The sequence below is a fragment of the Trachypithecus francoisi genome, unplaced genomic scaffold (genome assembly GCF_009764315.1).
Source record: "Trachypithecus francoisi isolate TF-2019V2 unplaced genomic scaffold, Tfra_2.0 Lachesis_group6, whole genome shotgun sequence".
In the NCBI taxonomy this organism is placed as follows: Eukaryota; Metazoa; Chordata; class Mammalia; order Primates; family Cercopithecidae; genus Trachypithecus; species Trachypithecus francoisi.
Window position 1 is genome coordinate 78,860,137 of NW_022681471.1, and position 16,847 is coordinate 78,876,983.

General features: G+C 37.0%; 1 pseudogene; it reads left to right on the plus strand.

Moving 5' to 3' along the window:
• The first annotated feature begins 2,308 nt into the window (after nucleotides 1–2,308).
• The window catches only part of LOC117077758, a 38,519-nt pseudogene continuing 23,980 nt past the window's right edge, over nucleotides 2,309–16,847 (plus strand).

Consider the following 16,847-nt stretch of genomic DNA (forward strand, 5'->3'; position numbering starts at 1 on the left):
CAAGAGAAAGAAATCAAGGGTATTCAGTTAGGAAAAGAAGTCAAATTGTCCCTGTTTGCAGATGACATGATTGTATATTTAGAAAACCCCATCATCTCAATGCAAAATCTCCTTAAGCTGATAAGCAACTTCAGCAAAGTCTCAGGATACAGAATTAATGTGCAAAAATCACAAGCATTCTTATACATCTGTAACAGACAAACAGAGAGCCGAATCAGGAATGAACTTCCATTCACAATTGCTTCAAAGAGAATAAAATACTTAGGAATCCATCTTCCAAGGGATGTAAAGGACCTCTTCAAGGAGAACTACAAACCATTGCTCAGTGAAATAAAAGAGGACACAAACAAATGGAAGATCATATCATGCTCATGGATAGGAAGAATCAATATCATGAAAATGGCCATAATGCCCAAGGTAATTTATAGATTCAATGCCATCCCCATCAAGCTACCAATGAGTTTCTTCACAGAATTGGAAAAAACTACTTCAAAGTTCATATGGAACCAAAAAAGAGCCCACATTGCCAAGACAATCCTAAGTCAAAAGAATCAAGCTGGAGGCATCACGCTACCTGACTTCAAACTATACTACAAGGCTACAGTAACCAAAACAGCATGGTACTGGTACCAAAACAGAGATATAGAACAATGGAACAGAACAGAGCCCTCAGAAATAATACCACACATCTACAGCCATCTGATCTTGACACACCTGTGAAAAACAAGAAATCGGGAAAGGATTCCCTATTTAATAAATGGTGCTGGGAAAATTGGCTAGCCATAAGTAGAAAGCTGAAAGTGGATCCTTTCCTTACTCCTTATACAAAAATTAATTCAAGATGGATTAGAGACTTAAATGTTAAACCTAGTACCATAAAAACCCTAGAAGAAAACCTAGGTAATACCATTCAGGACACAGGCATGGGCAAGGGCTTCATGTCTAAAACATCAATTGATTTTTAATAAGGAAGCCAAGAAACTCAACTGAGGAAAAAAGGGATAACCATCTTTTCTACAAATTATGCTGGGAAAGGTTGATAGTCCATGCAAGGAAATGAAGTCAGATCTGTACCTCACACAAAGTATGAAAATTAACCCAGGATTGATCAGAGATCTAAATGTGAGAGCTGAAAATATAAAACTTTACATGGTTGTAAAACTTTAAGAGATATGATCCCCAAAACACAAACAAAGAAAGAAAAGTTAGGTAAACTCGACTTTAAAAAATTAAAGCTTTTGTGCTTCAAAGATATCTTAAAAATAAAATGATAAGCCACAAGTGGTAGAAAATATTTACAATAAAATATTTGAATAAAAGACAACTAATTCAAATTGAAACTCTTTGGAGAGTTTTCCTCAACAAAATAAATTTGTTAAATACTTGATATGTCTGAATTTCTTGAAGGATTGGGATGAATGGTGAATAACTTGGGTTGAACTAGTAATAAGCACATACAAAACTAATAAATGAGATAATTATCAACTTTGAGAAAATTAGAGTTATACAGTAAAAGAAAAGTAATCATAGTTTACTTTGTGGTTCAGTTAGTGAATAGCTTTACCTGAACATAATAATGTCAACATTGCATATCTCTATTACCAAAATTACAATTTAGTCATATGATATTAGGAAGCTACCTGTGTGTGACTGAGGGTGGAGACTGGCGATGGTGAAAGAGAAAAATCCTCATCTTTGTTGGAGGAAATTCAATAGATAATCCCTACATATAAAAAATAAATGAGCAATCACTTCTTTCTTACTTAGAGAGATGGAGATATATTTACAAAAGAATTATCTAAGAAAGCTGAAAGTGATTGTTTCCAGGGAGTGGGAAGTGGTTCGTGTGGGGAAAAGTAAGGGACTGTTGTTTTCTTAATGAGCCTTGTAAAATTATTTGTCTCTTTGTGTTCCCATATAATTTTGATAAAAATTAAATTTATAAAAGAGATAAAAATCATTGGAGATATACATGATTTTGAAGATACTAGAGAACAATGTTAAGGGAATTGAAGCCTATCTTTTTCTGTTAAGTAGAAAATTAAGTAATTTCCTTAGAGTGAAAAGGGTAGAGTGGTATGGATGATGACACTTCCGAAAAGTTGCTATAGAGAAAAGGAAAGGTGCCCAGTGAAAGATTTTGAACATCACTGATGGCCTAGCTGAGACTGGAGCTAATGTAATGGAATATGAGTATAGCCTGGGAGCTGAAGCAGAGTATACAAAATGAACAAGTGGGGTTTTTTGTTTGTTAGTTTTTTGTTTTCAAGGTTGAGAATTTACACTACAAGGTTAAGGGACTGAAGGAATGGACGGTGCCTGTGAGAGGGCAATTGAAGTTTTTGCCCCTGAGGTCTGGGCTGGGTAGGGAAGAAAATAAAGCAAAATTGGAATCTGGATAGTCTAAGAGAATAGGTAGTGATTGAAGGAAAAAAAGATACACACACACACACACACACACACACACACAGCATCTCCCGGGAAAAAAGTAGCAGATTTTGAAACAGATTCTAAATATGACAGCACATGTGAGACAGTGATCTAGATATTTATAAGTGACCGTAGTCAGGATGGGAAGAAGGTGGTAATATTGGAAGGAAGGAGAGGAGAACTAAGAATAATGGAGGAAATTGGCTCAGATTGCAGTTTGAGGATTGTGGCTCTGCTGATGTTATAAGAGCTTTTGCACAGCTAAAGAAACTACCATCAGAGTGAACAGGCAACCTACAGAATGGGAAAAAATTTTTGCAACCTACTCATCTGACAAAGGGCTAATATCCAGAATCTACAAAGAACTCAAACAAATATACAAGAAAAAAACAAACAACCCCATCAAAAAGTGGGGAAAGGATATGAACAGACATTTCTCAAAAGAAGACATCCATACAGCCAACAGACACATGAAAAAATGCTCATCATCACTCGCCATCAGAGAAATGCAAATCAAAACTACAATGAGATACCATCTCACACCAGTTAGAATGGCAATCATTAAGAAGTCAGGAAACAACAGGTGTTGGAGAGGATGTGGAGAAATAGGAACACTTTTACACTGTTGGTGGGATTGTAAACTAGTTCAACCATTATGGAAAACAGTATGGCGATTCCTCAAGGATCTAGAACTAGATGTACCATATGACCCAGCCATCCCACTACTGGGTATATACCCAAAGGATTATAAATTACCCTACTACAAAGACACATGCACACGTATGTTTATTGCGGCACTATTCACAATAGCAAAGACTTGGAATCAACCCAAATGTCCATCTGTGACAGACTGGATTAAGAAAATGTGGCACATATACACCATGGAATACTATGCAGCCATAAAAAAGGATGAGTTTGCATCCTTGTAGGGACATGGATGCAGCTGGAAACCATCATTCTTAGCAAACTATCACAAGAAGAGAAAACCAAACACCGCATGTTCTCACTCATAGGTGGGAACTGAACAATGAGATCACTTGGACTCGGGAAGGGGAACATCACACACTGGGGCCTATCATGGGGAGGGGGGAGGAGGGAGGGATTGCATTGGGGAGTTATACATGATATAAAAGTCATGCACATGTACCCTAGAACTTAAAGTATAATAAAAAAAAAAAATAAAATAAAATAAAATAAAATAAAATCCAATTAGGACAGTCTCCCAACCCTGTTGATAATCCTGGTTCCCCATGATCTTATAAGAATAGAGTGAAGGAGGAGTAATTTTTGGAACTGAAAATAAAATGTACAGAATCAAATGAAAGAAATAGGATTAGTACAATATTTGTATGCTAGAATTTGAGTATACCGTTGTATGTCTTGATTTTCTATTTTTAATTTGAAAATTAAATTTGAAACTTTTGACTATATAAATATATTTTTTTCTTTGACACATAAAATTTGTATTTTTTTATTATTATAATTCTATTTTGGGGGTACAGTGTGATTTTGATACATGTGTACAATGTGTAATAAATAAAGGAGAACAATTAGCATATCTATTACCTCAAATCTTATCATTTTTTCTGTTAGTAACATTCAAAATTCTCTCTTCTTGAAATTTTAAAAATACAATAAATTGTTTTTGCTATAGTTACCCTACAGTGCTATAGGACACTGGAACTTATTCCTCTATCTAGCTGTAATTTTGTATCTATTAACTAATCATTTTCTATCCCCTTCTTCCCTCCTCTTCTCAGCCTCTAGTAACAACTATTCTACTCTCTATTTTCTGTAACAACTTTTTTCAGCTTCCATATATGAGTGAGAACATGTGATATTTAGCTTTCTGTACCTGACTTATTTCACTTAACACAATTTCCTCCCGTCTTATCCATGTTGCTGCAAATAACAGAATTCCATTCTTTATTATGGCCTTTTTATGTTTAATAAAATAAATTTATTAAACAATTAATTTCATTGTTTATATATACCAATTTTTTCCCCCATTTATCTGTTGATGGACACTTAGTTGGATTCCATGTTTTGAGCAGTCTGAATAGTGCTGCAAGAAACATGAAAGTGCAGTTATCTTTTGGACATACTGATTTCCTTTCCTTTGGATATATACCCAGAGTTGAGATTTCTGGATTGCATGGTAGTTATATTTTTAACTCTTTGAGGAATCTTCATGTTGTTTTCCATAATGGTCGTATTAATTTACGTTCTCACCCACAGTGTACAAGAGTTTCCTTTCCTTTGTATTATGATCAGCATTTGTTATTTCTTGTCGATTTGATACAAGCCATTTAAAAAGAGGTGAGATGATGTCTCACTGTGGTTTTGATTTGCGTTTTTCTGATAATTAGTGATGTTGAGCAGCTTTTCATATACTTGTTGGTCATTTGCATGCCTACTTTTGAGAAATGTCTGTTCAAAGTCTGTGCCTATATTTTACTCAGATTATTTCTTATTGCTGAATTCTTTGAGTTCCTTGTATATTCTGTATATTAATCCCTTATCAGGTGAATAGATTGAAAATATTTTCCCATTCTTCAGGTAGTCTATTCACTCTATTGATTATTCCTTTTGCTATGCAGAAGCTTTTGAGTTTGCTATAATTCCATTTGTCTATTTTTGTTTTTGTTGTCTGTACTTTTGAGGTCTCAACCATAAAATCATTTCTCAGATCAATGTACTGGATAATTTCACCTGTATTTTCTAGTAGTTTTAAAGTTTGGGATCTTACATTTAAATTTTGAATTCATTTTGAGTTGATTTTTTGTATATGGTGAGAGACAGCAATCTAGCTTTATTCTTCTGCATGTGGTTATCCAGTTTTCCCAGCACTTTTTATTGAAGAGTGTGTTCTTTTCTCAGTGTATATTCCTGACACCTTTGTCAGAAATCAATTGGCTGTAAATATGTGGATTTATTTAGGGGTTCCCTATTCTGTTCCATTAGGCTGTGTGTCTTTTTTATGCCAGTACCATGTTGTCTTTATTGATGTATATTTATACTATATTTTGAAGTCAGATAGTGTGATGCCTCCAGCTTTGTTCTTTTTCCTCAGAATTGCTTTGGCTATTCAGGGTTATTGCAGTTTCATACACATTTTAGGATTCTTTATTGTATTTCTCTGGAGAATGTCATTGATATTTTGAATATAATTTCATTGAATCTGTAGATTACTTTGGATTGTACGATCGGTTTAACAATATGTATTTCTCCAATCCAGAAACAGCATGTTTTTTCAGGGTTTTTTTGTCTGTACCTTCTTCAGTTTTTTCATCTGTGTCTTATAGTTTTCATTATAGAGATTTTCACACTCTTGGTTAAATTTATTCCACTTATTCCTAGTTATTTTTTGTTGGTATTATAAATGGAATTGCTTTCTTGATTTCTTTTTCAACTAGTTCATTATTGGTGTATAGAAACGCTACTGAATTTTACATGTTGATATTATATCCTGGAACTTTACTAAATTTGTTAATCAGTTCTAGAGTTTATTGGTAGAATCTTTAGATTTTTCTATATATAACATAATGTCATCTGCAAATAAGAACAATTTAATTTATTCCTGTCCAATTTAGATGTGTTTTATTGTTTGCTCTTGCCTAATTGCTGTGGCTATGTCTTCCAATATTATGCTGAATTAGAGCAGTCAAAGTGAGTATCCTTGTTTAATTTCAGTTTTTTCAGAGACAGTTTCAACTTTTCCCCATTCAGTATAATGTTGATTGTGGGTTGGTTATATATATGGACTTTATTGTGTTTAGGCATAATCATTTGATATGTAATTTGTTGAGGCTTTTTTCTTTATCATGAGTAGATGTTAAATTTTATCAAATGCTTTTCTATGTCTGTTGAGATGATCATATGTCTTTTTTTGTCTTTTGTTAATGTGATGTGTCATTTTTATTGATTTGCGTATGTTAAACAATTCTTGCATCTCTGGGTTGAATTCCACTTTATCATGGCGTATAATCTTTTGATGTGCTATGCATTCGGTTTGCAAGTACTTTGATTATTTTTGCATGTATCATCAACATCATCAGGGGTATTTGTTGTAGTTTTCTTCTGTTATTTTGTCCTTGTCTGATTTTGGTATCAGAGTAATGCTGGCCTCATAAAATGAGATTGGAATAATTATATCCCCTTCCATTTTTTTGAAATTGTTTGAGAAGAATTGGTTTTAGTTCTTCTTTAAATGTTTGGTAGAATTCAGCAGTGAAGCTATCTGGTCCTGTGCTACTATTTTTGGGGAAACACTTTATTACTAATTCAATTGCATTACTTACCATTGGTGTGTTCAGATGTTCTATTTCTTTTTTTTTTTCTTTTTTCATTTCATTAACTTTTTTTTTTTCAATTCTTTAACTTTTATTTTAGGTTTGGGGGAATATGTGAAGGTTTGTTACATAGGTAAATGCATGTTGTGGGAGTTTGTTGCACGTATTATTTCATCACCCCTGTATTAAGACCAGTACCCAATAGCTATCATTTCTGTTCCTCTCCCTCCTTCCACCCTGCCTGCTAAAGCAGACCCCAGTGTCTGTTGTTTCCTTCACTGTGTTCGTAAGTTCTTATCATTTAGCTCCCACTTAAAAGTGAGAACATGCAGTATTTGTTATTGTGTTCCTGTGTTAATTTCCTGAGGATAATAGCCTCCAGGTGCATCCATGTTCCCACAAAAGACATGATCTTGTTCTTTTTATTTATTTTTTTGTTATACTTTGAGTTCTAGAGTACATGTGCACAACGTGCAGGTTTGTTACATATGTATACTTGTGCCATGTTGGTGTGCTGCACCCATGAACTCATCATTTACATCAGGTATAACTCCCAATGCCATCCCACGCCCCTCCCCCCTTGCCATAATAGGCCCCGGTGTGTGATATTCCCCTTCCTGAGTCCAAATGATCTCATTGTTCAGTTTCCACCTATGAGTGAGAACATGCGGTGTTTGGTTTTCCGTTCTGGAGATAGTTTGCTGAGAATGATGGTTTCCAGCTGCATCCATGTCCCTACAAAGGACACAAACTCATCCTTTTTTTATGGCTGCATAGTATTCCATGGTGTATATGTGCCACATTTTCTTAATCCAGTCTGTCACAGATGGACATTTGGGTTGATTCCAAGTCTTTGCTATTGTGAATAGTGCCGCAATAAACATACGTGTGCATGTGTCTTTATAGCAGCATGATTTATAATCCTTTGGGTATATACCCAGTAATGGGATGGCTGGATCATAAGGTATTTCTAGGTCTAGATCCTTGAGGAATCGCCATTCTGTCTTCCACAATGGTTGAACCAGTTTGCAATCCCACCAACAGTGTAAAAGTGTTCCTATTTCTCCATATCCTCTCCAGCACCAATTGTTTCCTGACTTTTTAATGATTGTCATTCTAACTGGTGTGAGATGGTATCTCATTGTGGTTTTGATTTGCATTTCTCTGATGGCCAGTGATGATGAGCATATTTTCATGTATGCATGTGTTCCTTTGAGAAATGTCTGTTCATATCCTTTGCCCACCTTTTGATGGGGTTTTATGGTTTTTTCTCGTAAATTTGTTTTTTTTTTTTTTTTTTTTTGAGACAGAGTCTCGCTCTGCCCCCAGGCTGGAGTGCAGTGGCCGGATCTCAGCTCACTGCAAGCTCCGCCTCCCAGGTTCCCGCCATTCTCCTGCCTCAGCCTCCCGAGTAGCTGGGACTACAGGCGCCCACCACCTCGCCCAGCTAGTTTTTTTTGTATTTTTAGTAGAGACGGGGTTTCACCGTGTTAGCCAGGATGGTTTCGATCTCCTGACCTTGTGATTCGCCCGTCTCGGCCTCCCAAAGTGCTGGGATTACAGGCTTGAGCCACCGCGCCCGGCCCTCTCGTAAATTTGTTTGAGTTCTTTGTGGGTTCTGGATATTAGCCCTTTGTCAGATGAGTAGACTGCAAAAATTTTCTTCCATTCTGTAGGTTGCCTGTTCACTCTGATGGTAGTTGCTTTTGCTGTGCAGAAGCTCTTTACTGTAATTAGATCCCATGGGTCAATTTTGGCTTTTGTTGCCATTGCTTTTGGTGTTTTAGACATGAAGTCCTTTCCATGTCTATGTCCTTAATGGTGTTACCTAGGTTTTCTTCTAGAGTTTTTATGATTTTAGGTCTAACATTTAAGTCTCTAATCCATCTTGAATTAATTTTCATATAAGGAATAAGGAAAGGATCCAGTTTCAGCTTTCTACTTATGGCTAGCCAATTTTCCCAGCACCATTTATTAAACAGGAAATTCTTTTCCCATTTCTTGTTTTTCTCAGGTTTGTCAAAGATCAGATGGCTGTAGATGTGTGGTATTATTTCTGAGGGCTCTGTTCTGTTCCATTGTTCTATATCTCTGTTTTGGTACCAGTACCATGCTGTTTTGGTTACTATAGCCTTGTAGTATAGTTTGAAGTCAGGTAGCATGACGCCTCCAGCTTTGTTCTTTTGGCTTAGGATTGTCTTGGCAATTCGTGCTCTTTTATAGTTCCAAATGAACTTTAAAGCAGTTTTTTCCAGTTCTGTGAAGAAACTCATTGGTAGCTTGATGGGGATGGCATTGAATCTATAAATGACCTTGGGCATTATGGCCATTTTCACGATATTGATTCTTCCTATCCATGAGCATGGTATGTTCTTCCATTTGTTTGTGTCCTTTTATATTTCACTGAGCAGTGATTTGTAACTCTCCTTGAAAAGGTCCTTCACATCCCTTGTAAGTTGGATTCCTAGATATTTTATTCTCTTTGAATCAATTGTGAATGGGAATTCATTCATGATTTGGTTCTCTGTTTGTCTGCTATTGGTGTATAGGAATGTGTGCGATTTTTGCACATTGATTTTGCATCCTGATACTTTGCTGAAGTTGCTTATCAGCTTAAGGAAATTTTGGGCTGAGATGATGAGGTTTTCTAAATATACAATCATGTCATCTGCAAACAGGGACAATTTGACTTCCTCTTTTCCTAACTGAATACCCTTTATTTATTTCTCTTGCCTGATTGCCCTGGCCAGAACTTCCAACACTATGTTGAATAGGAGTGGTGAGAGAGGGCATCCCTGCCTTGTGCCAGGTTTCAAGGAGAATGCGTCCAGTCTTTGCCCATTCAATATGATATTGGCTGTGGGTTTGTGATAAATAGCTCTTATTATTTTGTGATACCTTCCATCAATACTGAATTTGTTGAGAGTTTTTATCATGAAGGGCTGTTGAATTTTGTCAAAGACCTTTTCTGCATCTATTGAGATAATCATGTGGTTTTTGTCTTTAGTTCTCTTTATTTGCTGGATTACATTGATTGATTTGCGTATGTTGAAGCAGCCTTGCATCCCAGGGATGAAGTCCACTTGAGCATGGTGGATAAGCTTCTTGATGTGCTGCTGGATTCAGTTTGCCAGTATTTTATTGAGGATTTTTGCATCGATGTTCATCAGGGATATTGGTCTAAAATTCTATTTTTTTGTTGTTTCTCTGCGAGCCTTTGGTATCAGGATGATGTTGGTCTCATAAAATGAGTTAAGGAGGATTCCCTCTTTTTCTATTGATTGAAGGAGTTTCTGAAGGAATGGCACCAACTCCTCCTTGTACCTCTGGTAGAATTCGGCTGTGAATCTGTCTGGTCCTGGACTTTTTTTTTTGGTTGGTAGGCTATTCATTATTGCCTCAATTTCAGTACCTGCTATTGGTCTATTCATGGATTCAGCTTCTTCCTGGTTTAGTCTTGGGAGATTATAAGTGTCCAGAAAATTATCCATTTCTCCTAGGTTTTCTAGTTTATTTGCATAGAGGTGCTTATAATATTCTCTGATGGTAGTTTGTATTTCTGTGGGGTCGGTGGTGATATGTCCTTTATCATTTTTTATTGCATCTTTTGCTAGCGGTCTATCAATTTTGTTGATCTTTTCAAAAAAACAACTCCTGGATTCATTGATTTTTTGGAGGGCTTTTTGTGTCTCTCCTTCAGTTCTGCTCTGATCTTAGTTATTTCTTGCCTTCTGCTAGCTTTTGAATGTGTTTGCTCTTGCCTCTCTAGTTCTTTTAATTGTGATGTTAGAGTGTCAATTTTAGATCTCTCCTGCTTTATCTTGTGGGCATTTAGTGCTATAAATTTCCCTCTACACACTGCTTTAAATATGTCCCAGAGATTCTGGTATGTTGTATCTTTGTTCTCATTGGTTTCAAAGAACATCTTTATTTCTGCTTTCATTTCGTTATGTACCCAGTAGTCATTTAGGAGCAGTTTGTTCAGTTTCCGTGTAGTTGAGCGATTTTGATTGAGTTTCTTAGTCCTGAGCTCTAGTTTGATTGTACTCTGGTCTGAGAGAAAGTTTGTTATAATTTGTGTTCTTTTACATTTGCTGAGGAGTGCTTTCCTTCCAACTATCTGGTTGATTCTGGAATAAGTGTGATGTGGTGCTGAGAAGAATGTATATTCTGTTGATTTGTGGTGGAGAGTTCTCTAGATGTGTATTAGGTCCGCTTGGTGCAGAGATGAGTTCAATTCCTGGATATCGTTGTTAGCTTTCTGTCTCATTGGTGTGTCAGATGTTGACAGTGGGTGTTAAAGTCTCCCGTTATTATTGTATGGGAGTCTAAGTCTCTTTGTAAGTCTCTAAGGACTGGCTTTATGAATTTGGGTGCTCCTGTGTTGGGTTCATATATATTTATGATAGTTAGCTCTTATTGTTGAATTGATCATTTTACCATTATGTAATGCCTTTCTTTGTCTCTTCTGGTCTTTGTTGGTTTAAAGTCTGTTTTATCAGAGAGTAGGATAGCAGCCCCTGCTTTTTTTGTTTGTTTTCCATTTGCTTTGGTAGATCTTCCTCCACCCCTTTATTTTGAACCTATGTATGTCTCTGTACATGAGATGGGTCTCCTTAATACAGCAAACTGATGGGTCTTGACTCTTTATCCAATTTGCCAGTCTGTGTCTTTTAATTGGACGATTTAGTCTATTTACGTTAAGGTTAATATTGTTATGTGTGAACTTGATCCTGTCGTTATGATATTAGCTGGTTATTTTGCTCGTTATTTGATGTAGTTTCTTCCTAGCATCGATGATCTTTACATATTGGCATGTTTTTGCAATGGCTGGTATCAGTTGTTCCTTTCCATGTTTAGGGCTTCTTTCAGGATCTCTCATAGGGCAGGCCTGGTGGTGACAACATCTCTAAGCATTTGCTTGTCTGTAAAGCATTTTATTTCTCCTTCACTTATGAAACTTAGTTTGGCTGGATATGAAATTCTGGGTTTAAAATTATTTTCTTTAAGAATGTTGAATATTGGCCCCCACTCTCTTCTGGCATATAGAGTTTATGCCAAGAGATCTGCTGTTAGTCTGATGGGCTTCCCTTTGTGGGTAACCTGAACTTTCTGGATGCCCTTAACATTTTTTCCTTCATTTCAACTTTGGTGAATCTGGAAATTATGTGTCTTGGAGTTGCTCTTCTCGAGGAGTATCTTTGTGGCATTCTCTGTATTTCCTGAATTTGAATGTTGGCCTGCCTTACTAGATTGGGGAATTTCTCCTGGATGATATCCTACAGGGTGTTTTCCAACTTGGTTCCATTTTCCCCGTCACTTTCAGGCACACCAATCAGATGTAGATTTGGTCTTTTCACATAATCCCATATTTCTTGGAGGCTTTGTTCATTTCTTTGCACTCTTTTTTCTCTAAGTTTCTCTTCTCACTTTATTTCATTCATTTGATCTTCAATAACTGATAATCTTTCTTCCAGTTGATCGAGTCAGTTACTGTAGCTTGTGCATTTGTCATGTAGTTCTCGTGTCATGATTTTCATCTCTATCAGTTCTTTTAAGGTCTTCTCTGCATTGATTATTCTAGTTATCCATTCATCCATTTTTTTTTCAGGGTTTTTAGTTTCTTTGCGCTGGTCACGTAGTTCCTCCTTTTGCTCTGAGAAGTGTGATCGACTGAAGCCTTCTTCTCTCAACTCATCAAAGTCATTCTCTGTCCAGCTTTGTTCTGTTGCTGGCGATGAGCTGCATTCCTTTGGAGGGGGATATGTGCTCTGATTTTTTGAAATTCCAGCTTTTCTGCACTGCTTTTTCCCATCTTTGTGGTTTTATCTGCCTTGGTCTTTGATGATGGTGATGTACTGATGGGATGTTGTTTTGGGTGTCCTTTCTGTTTGTTAGCTTTCCTTTTAACAGTCAGGACCCTCAGCTGCAGATCTGTTGGAGTTTGCTTGATGTCCACTCCAGACTCTGTTTGCCTGAGTATCAGCAGTGGAGGCTGCTGAAAATAGAATATTGCTGAACAGCAAGTGTTGCCGTCTGATTTTTGCTCTGGAAGCTTCATCTCAGGGTATACCCAGCCATATGAGGTGTGATGTGTCGATCTGCACCTAGTGGGGGATGTCTCCCAGTTAGGCTACTCAGAGGTCAGGGATCCACTTGAGCAGGCAGTCTGTCCATTCTCAGATCTCAGCTTCCGTGCAGGGAGAACCACTGCTCTCTTCAAATCTGTCAGACAGGGACTTTTACATCTGCAGAGGTTTCTGCTGCTTTTTGTTTAGCTATGCCCTGTCTCCAGAGGTGGAGTCTACAAAGGCAGGCAGGCCTCTTTGAGCTGCAGTGGGCTCCACCCAATTCGAGCTTCCCAGAGGCTTTGTTCACCTACTTAAGCCTCAGCAATGGTGGGCACCCCTCCCCCAGCCTCACTGCCACCTTGCAGTTAGATCTCAGACTGCTGTGCTAGCAATGAGGGAGGCTCCGTGGGTGAGGGACCCTCCAGGCCAGGTGTGGGATATAATCTCCTGGTGTGCTGTTTGCTAAGACCCTTGGTAAAGGGCAGTATTAGGGTGGGAGTTACCCAATTTTCCAGGTGTTGTGTGTCTCAATTTCCCTTGGCTAGGAAAAGGAATTCCCTTCCCCCTTGGGCTTCCCATGTGAGGTGATGCCTCGCCCTGCTTCAGCTCTCAGTGGTCAGGCTGCACCCACATACCAGCATCAACTGTCCGACACACCCCAGTGAGATGAACCCAGTACCTCAGTTGAAAATGCAGAAGTCACCCGTCTTCTGAGTTGCTCATGCTGGGAGCTGGAGGCTAGAGTTGTTCCTATTCAGCCATCTTGGGCGCCACCCCCCAGATGTTCTATTTCTCCCTCGTTCCCTCTTGTTAGGTTGTGTGTGTCCAGAAATTTGATAATTTTCTCCAGGTTTTCAATTTGTTGGCATATAGCTGTTCATAATAGCCTCCCCTGATCATTTTTATTTGTGTGCTGTAAGTTGTAATGTCTCCCTTTTCATTTCTGGTTTTATTTATTTGGGTCTTCCCTCTTTTTATTTTAGTTAGTCTACCTAATTTTTTTAAAGTTTTTCAAAAGACCAACATTTTGTTTTATTAATCTTTTGTATATTTTAGTTTCTATTTAATTTATTTCTGCTTTATTTTTATTATTCCTTTCCTTTTACTAATTTTTGGGTTTTGTTTTTTTCTTGCTTTTTTACTTCCTTGAGGTACACTGTTAGATTATTTGAATCTTTCTACTTTTATGATGTAGGCATTTATTGCTATGAATTTCTCTCTTAATACTGTTTTTACTGTATCCCATAATTTTTTATATGCTGTGTTTCTAGTTTCACTTAGTTTAAGCAACTTAAAATCTCTTTCTCAATTTCTTCCTTGACTCAGTGGTCATTCAGGTATGTTGTTTCATTTCTACATATTTGTACAGTTTCCAAAGTTCTCCCTGTTATTGATTTCTAATTTTATTCTATCGTGGTCAGACAAGATACTTGACAAAATTTTGTTTTCTCAAAATTTGTGGAAGCTTGTTTGGGAACCTAGAATGTGGTCTATTCTGCAGAATGCTTCGTGTGCTGTTAAGAAAAATGTATATACTGCAACTATTGAATGAATTCTTCTGTAAATCGTGGTTAGATCAATTTGGTTTATAATGCAGTTTAGATCTGATATTTCTTTTTTTTTGATTTTCTGTCTATATGATATCTAATGCTGAAAATGGGTTGTTGAAATTCCCAGCTATTGTTGTATTGGAATTGATCTCACTTTATTTCTAATAATGTTTGTTCTATATATCTACATGCTACAGTATTGGGTCTGCATGTATTCTTATTGCCTCTTTCTGAATTGATCCCTTTATTATTATACAGTGACCTTTGTCTCTGTCTACAGGTTTTGACCTAGCATCTATTTTATGTATATATAGTTATTGCTTCATGCTTTTGGTTTTCATTTGCATAAAATTTTTTTTCTATCCTTTCACTTTCTAGGTTGTTTGTGTCTTTACAGGCAAAGTGAAGGCATTATATATTTGGGAAATATTTTAAATCCATTCATCCAGTCTATATATTTTAAATGAGAAATTTAATGCACTTACATTCATAGTTACTATTGATAGGTGAGAACTTACCCTTGTCATTTTGTTATTTCTGGTTTTTTTATATACTTTATTCTTACTTTTTAAATTTTTTAATTTTTTAACTTTTATTTTAGGCTTAGGAGTAAATGTGAAGGTTTTCTACATATGCAAATTCGTGTTATAGGGGTTTGTTGTACAGATTATTTCATCACACAGGTATTAAGCCTAGTACCCAATAGTTATCTTTTCTACTTTTCTCCCACCCTCTTCTTTTTATTGTTTATCTTTGAGGCTTGGTGGTTTTCTGCAGTGACTGGTTTGATTCCTTTCTCATTTGTGCATCTGCTCTACAAGTAAATTTTATAATCTTTGATGTCTTTATGATGGTAGTTATCATCCTTTTGCTTTCAGATGTAGGACTCCTTTCAGCATTCTTTACAAAGGCAAGCTAGTGGTGATGAAATCCCTCAGGTCAGAAAATGAACCATCCAGTTTGTAAAAATAAGACATTACAAATATAATTGAAATCTCATTTATCTCCCTGATTACATTATTCCTACGTCTCAGAGGTAATGATTTTGTCTTACATTTGAGGTTTATTATTTCCATGCCTGTTTTTATATTTTTATTACATGTATAAATATTTACAAAATGGCAGTATTTTTCATGGAGTTAAATTTCTTTATAAATGGCTCCATATGCACATATATTTCTGCAATTTGTTTATTTACTCCACTTTTAGTTTTTATTTCTGTTAATATATGTAGTTATGTATTCATCTCCATTGAAATATAGTATTCTGTATTACTTACTATACCATAGTTTATCCATTTTTCTGCTGATGACCGTTTAGACAGTTGTTAGTTTTTCACTATTACAAACAATGCTACAACGAACAATCTTTTTTTATTTTAGAGACGGAGTCTCGCTGTATCGCCCAGGCTGGAGTGCAGTGGCCGGGTCTCAGCTCACTGCAAGCTCCGCCTCCTGGGTTTATGCCATTCTCCTGCCTCAGCCTCCCGAGTAGCTGGGACTACAGGCGCCCGCCACCTCGCCCGCTAGTTTTTTTTTTTTTTTTTTTGTATTTTTTAGTAGAGATGGGGTTTCACGGTGTTAACAGGATTGTCTCGATCTCCTGACCTCGTGGTCCACCCGTCTCGGCCTCCCAAAGTGCTGGGATTACAGGCTTGAGCCACTGCGCCTGGCCTACAATGAACAATCTTGCCCATGTCATGTATGCACATGTTTAAGACTTTATCTGGGGTATATATCCCAAAGTGTAATTTCTGGGTTATAGAATGTGTGCATATACAACTTTACTAGATATTTCCAAATTGCCTCTTAAGTCTTCATTCCCATCAATAGTGTATAAGATATTCCATTTATCTGTCTGTGACAAATTATTGTACAGTCACACAGTTCTTAAAAACTTTCATGTCTCAGAGGGCTTTCAGGCTGGTAAACAAGAATATATCTACATGCCAGAGGGATGGATCTGGGGAAAAAAAAGGCCTCTGTATTTAGAATCCTTCCAAATAGCTCCATATAGCTATTGATTTCACCTGTGGCAAGTCTTAAGACTGTGAAGCAGCGTTGGGCTTCCCCAGAATGTGATCCAGCCTAGGACACCACCCCCAGGGAAGCAGCACCCAAGCAGATCCACTGGATAACCAGCCCTGCTCTTTCTTGGAGCAGGAAGCAGGCAGGCACACAACCTCCAGGAAAGCATATCCCAAGTAGGCACATCAGCTACACAAAATTCTATCACCTGAGCCATCAAAGCACATGAAGACAATGCTGATATTGATTGTAGCTGAATAAACTCCAGGGAGACTACCCTCCTGCACCCACCCAGACCAAAACGAATGTACCCTATCCAACAGCACCCTAGACACACCTGCAGGAGAAAGTCTTTTCATATGAACACCTTACAAAATTAGAAGAGGTGACCATTCCACCAGATGGACAGATATTAATGAAAGAATACAAAGTACATGAAAGAGCAGAGAAATATAACACTACCAATAAACACAACAA